This window comes from Eriocheir sinensis, unplaced genomic scaffold (genome assembly GCF_024679095.1).
Source record: "Eriocheir sinensis breed Jianghai 21 unplaced genomic scaffold, ASM2467909v1 Scaffold555, whole genome shotgun sequence".
Lineage (NCBI taxonomy): Eukaryota > Metazoa > Arthropoda > Malacostraca > Decapoda > Varunidae > Eriocheir > Eriocheir sinensis.
In genome coordinates this window covers 252,501-257,115 of record NW_026111893.1, presented here as the reverse complement: position 1 = coordinate 257,115, position 4,615 = coordinate 252,501, and the positions used below count along the sequence as shown (strand labels likewise).

The 4,615-nt window shown below is 54.7% G+C and overlaps 1 protein-coding gene across 1 annotated transcript in view; it reads left to right on the top strand.

The window, feature by feature from the left end:
* Positions 1-3,821: 3,821 nt before the first annotated feature.
* Positions 3,822-4,615, top strand: part of LOC126993084 (uncharacterized) — a 24,591-nt gene continuing 23,797 nt past the window's right edge. The window contains exon 1 of the mRNA XM_050851918.1: positions 3,822-3,967. The gene's annotated coding sequence lies outside the window, so the exon portion shown is untranslated. The remainder of the gene's footprint in view (positions 3,968-4,615) is intronic.

The window sequence follows — 4,615 nt, the reverse complement described above, 5'->3', positions numbered from 1 at the left end:
CACGTCCTCTCGCTCACCTCGTCAAAGTCATCCTCGCCTTCATCCTCCTTACTCAACAGGCCCAGGGTGGTGGGCAGGCGGGTCGGAGGGGCAGCAACAACGCCTACCCGAACTGCCCTCTACCACCTCCACCACCTCCCCACCTCTCCCGGCCCACTTACACCCTGTCCACCTACTCAAATCCATCCTCTTCTTCAATTTCCTCGGCAGGCAGCTCAGGATGGATGACAAAGGCTCCCACTCCCACCTGCCCAAACTCCACCGCCTCCATCACCTCCCTCCGATCCACGTCCCCAAACTCATCCTCGCCTTCACTCTCCTCCTCACCCCGAGGGTGGTTGACGGGCGGGTCAAGAGGGGGGACTAGGGCCCCCACCCTGAACTGCCAACCCACTGCCTCCACCACCACAACCACCTCCCTCAGTTCCACTTCTTCAAAGTCATCCTCTTCACCCACAGGGTCAAGATCAAGACCAGGGTCATCGTCAGGGTTGTCATCATCAGGGTTGTCATCGCCAGGGTTGTCATCGCCAGGGTTGTCATCGCCAGGGTTGTCATCGCCAGGGTTGTCATCGCCAGGGCTGTCATCGCCAGGGTTGTCATCGCCAGGGTTGTCATCGTCAGGGTTGTCATCGCCAGGGTTGTCATCGCCAGGGTTGTCATCGTTAGGGTTGTCTTTGTCGGGGGCGCTGGGCCCCGAGATGAAGCTCGCTAGGGTAGCGAGCAGCAACCCTTGCAAGACCCACCACCAGTAGGCGAGGGTGTCCAGGGCATCGGGGGTGTCCAGGGCCAGTCCGTGCAGCAGGGGCTGTGCCTGCAGGTCGTTAAGCACGCGGAGGGCGCCTCGCGCGAGATCGTCACTATAGGTGACGTGAATGGCGAGCCACGTCCTGCGCAGGGAATCATGTCCGTGCGTCAGGAGGAGGACGAGCACGGAGCACAGCGCGACAATGCCCCGCAGGAGGTCACTCTGGCCCTGCTGATGGTAGGCGTAGGCCAGGGTGGCCACGTGGCCGGCCAGCAGCAGGAGCAGCAGCAGGCCGGCCACACACTTGTACGCGCAACGCATAACAGCCTTTCGTAGGCGTTGGCAAGGCGTTGATAAACGCGACTTTATTCCTTCGGTCGTTCCGTGTTTGGAGTTATTGTACCTCTGCTGATACTCTTCACCCTCAGTGCCAAGATCACTGTCAGGGTCATCGTCAGGGTTGTCGTCGTCGGGGCTGTAGTCATCAGGGGCGCTCGGCCCCGAGATGAAGCTCGCCAGGGTAGCGAGCAGCAGCCCCTGTAGGACCCACCAACAGTAGGCGAGGGTGTGCAGGGCGTCGGGGGGGCCTAGGCCCAGGGCGTGCAGCAGGGGCTGTGCCTGCAGGTCGTATAGCACAGCGAGGGCCTCTCGCACGAGGTCGTCACTATAGGTGACGTGAACGGCGAGCCACGCCCACCGCATTAAGGAACTCCCGGATGGCCGGAGGAGGGCGAGGGGTGGCACGGCGAGCACGGAGCACAGCGCGGCAATGCCCCGCAGGAGGTCACTCTGGCCTTGCTGGTGGTAGGCGTAGGCCAGGGTGGCCACGTGGCCGGCCAGCAGCAGGAGCAGCAGCAGGCCGGCCACACACTTGTACGGGCGGCGCATAATAGCCTTGCATAGGCGTTGGCAAGGCGTTGATAAGCGCGACATAATGACTTCCATGGCTCCGTGTTTGTTGTTATCGTGTTTCTGAAGGAACACTTCACTTTGTGAGTTATCTTCGAGAGGTAATTCAACCGTTACGTGCATGTTGCTGTTAATGCACCTCTGCTGTCCATCCTCCACCGCCACCACCACCTCCCTCACTTCCACTTCTTCAAAGTCACCCACAGGGCGAGGATCACGGTCAGGGTCATCGCCAGGGTTGGCATCGTCAGGGTTGTCATCGCCAGGGTTGTCATCGTTAGGGTTGTCTTTGTCGGGGGCGCTGGGCCCCGAGATGAAGCTCGCTAGGGTGGCGAGCAGCAACCCTTGCAAGACCCACCACCAGTAGGCGAGGGTGTCCAGGGCATCGGGGGTGTCCAGGCCCAGTCCGTGCAGCAGGGGCTGTGCCTGCAGGTCGTTTAGCACGCGGAGGGCGCCTCGCGCGAAATCGTCACTATAGGTGACGTGAACGGCGAGCCACGCCCTGCGCAGGGAATCATGTCCGTGCGTCAGGAGGAGGACGAGCACGGAGCACAGCGCGACAATGCCCCGCAGGAAGTCACTCTGGCCCTGCTGATGGTAGGCGTAGGCCAGGGTGGCCACGTGGCCGGCCAGCAGCAGGAGCAGCAGCAGGCCGGCCACACACTTGTACGCGCAGCGCACGTCCATGTTGCTTTTATTGTGTTTCTCAATGGTTGGTTGAGTCTGTGAGTTCTCTTCGAAGGGTATTTCTACCACTACGTGCATCCTGCATTTATTGTGTTTTGGAGTGTTCGTTTGAGTTTGTGAGTTTTCTTCGAGGGGTAATTCAACCCTCATGTTGCTTTTATTGTGTTTCTCAATGGTTGTTTGAGTCTGCGAGTTCTCTTCGAGGGGTATGTCTACCACAACGTGCATCCTGCTCTTATTGTGTTTTTTAGTGTTCGTTTGAGTTTGTGAGTTTTCTTGGAGGGGTAATTCCACCCTTACTTCCATGCAGCTTTGGTTTTGTTTTTGAGTGTTTGCTTGTTTTTGTGGGTTAGCTGCGTGAGGCAATCCAGGCGTTATGTTCATTTAGCTTTATTGTACTTTCGAATTAAGGTTATCTTGGCTCGGGAGCCGGCCACGGGATTTTGATTTCTAGAGATGGGGACACCCTTTTCCCTTTGCTTACCCTATATAGGGTCGAGATTTACCACATCACCTCGGTTTGAGATATTCCGTTTTAGGGACCTTGGAGTTGACATTGCATAGGGCGAAATCTAGAGCTAGTTGCACCTTTCGTAGTGAAGATCGCTACGGGAGCTGATTGGCTGGGTGGAGGGAGGGTGCTGTTGGCTCCGCGAGCTGATTGGCTGGATGGAAGGAGGTCTTATTCTTAAAGGTATCGGCCCCTCGGTTCGCCTGTTTGAAAAGCCTCTCGTTGAAGTGGCTGGGGTTCTCGTGGACTGTTTTGTGATGCTGGTGATAGTTGTACACGCCTTCTGCACCCCGAATGGTAAAATCACCCGTGACAAACAGTTTACTCTTCTCTGTGGCCTTGGGAAACAGTCATAATGGAAGGCCGATACGTTTAAAAATATGGTCCTGAGGAGTAAGAAGTCAGCATTTCCTCTCGTCGGTAATTATTGAATCCCACTGTCTTAAAATATTATGCGAAACAGATGAATGATAATAATAACAGGTGGAGGAGGTTAATAGAAAGGGAAGGAGGAAAATTGGAGATATAAGTGCATGGAAGGAGAGAAGAAGTGGAGGGAAGAAATTGAAAGGGAAGGTTAAAAAGGAAAGCGCAAATGCGAGGAGGAAGAAAACTAAGGAATGGGAAAAAAAGGAAGAGGAAAAAGTGGAAAAATTAAAGGGAAAATCAATGAAAAAAAATAATGTAACCACTGCAGTCTACGGTCCCGTGATGCCACTTTTCACTCGCCCCGTCCACACCCGCGCCAGCCCCCGTGATATGATGTTATGATAACTTATTCTTCCCTATTTCTTGCATACCACATCTTTTCCAGAAAACTCCTCATGGCTTCTATAATTCTATCATTTGCTTCAGCACTCAGTCCCAGCAGCAGCAACATCCATTCCCTCTCTGTTCTTGCAATCCTCCCATTCACCTTCCACCCCATCTAAATGAGAGAGAGAGAGAGAGAGAACTTAACCTAACCACACCCCCAGTCGCCTACACCACCCGCGACGTGTTGTACTGCTGGAACACTGCCCACCAGGTGGTCACGGCGCCTGACCTAATCCTGTCCTAGTTTGACCTGATTGCCACGCCCTCAGGCTTCTAAAACACTACGCAACGGACCGGTGAGTGTTTTTTGTTTTGTTTTGTTTTTACGTCTTGGCCTATTGGGCCGGTAGGCTTCTTCCCGGTGGATCCTAATGGTCGGCCCAAGGCTTCTTCCCGGTGGGGCCTGTTGGTCGGCCCAGCCCGTTCTGGCGCAGGTGAGTGTTTATAGTGGCGCCATCTTGCATTGGCTCATGCTGCCCTCTGGGAGCTCATCTTTAATCCTAGAATCTAGAGTCCGGGTTGATAGGTGGTTTTTTGGACAGCATGTGGATAGTTTTAAGCCACTCGGCGGCGGCTGAAAAATCCCAGCTTGGTGGCACCGGGCGGGGATTCAACTCGCGTCGTCCTGAACGCGGGGTCGTCACGCTATCCATTCAGCCACCGCCTCCCCTGTGTGTGTGTGTGTGTGTGTGTGTGTGTGTGTGTGTGTGTGTGTGTGTGTGTGTTTACAGCTAAGGAGACAGTTCTAGGGCGTAAAGAAAATATTAAAATAAAGCCCGCTACTTACTGCTCCTGAATAGAGGTCAAAAGAGTGGCCAAAAAGAGAGGTCAATGTGTGGCCAAAAAGAGAGGTCAATGTGTGTGTGTGTGTGTGTGTGTGTGTGTGTGTGTGTGTGTGTGTGTGTGTGTGTGTGTGTGTGTGTGTGTGTGTGTGTGTACTTCAT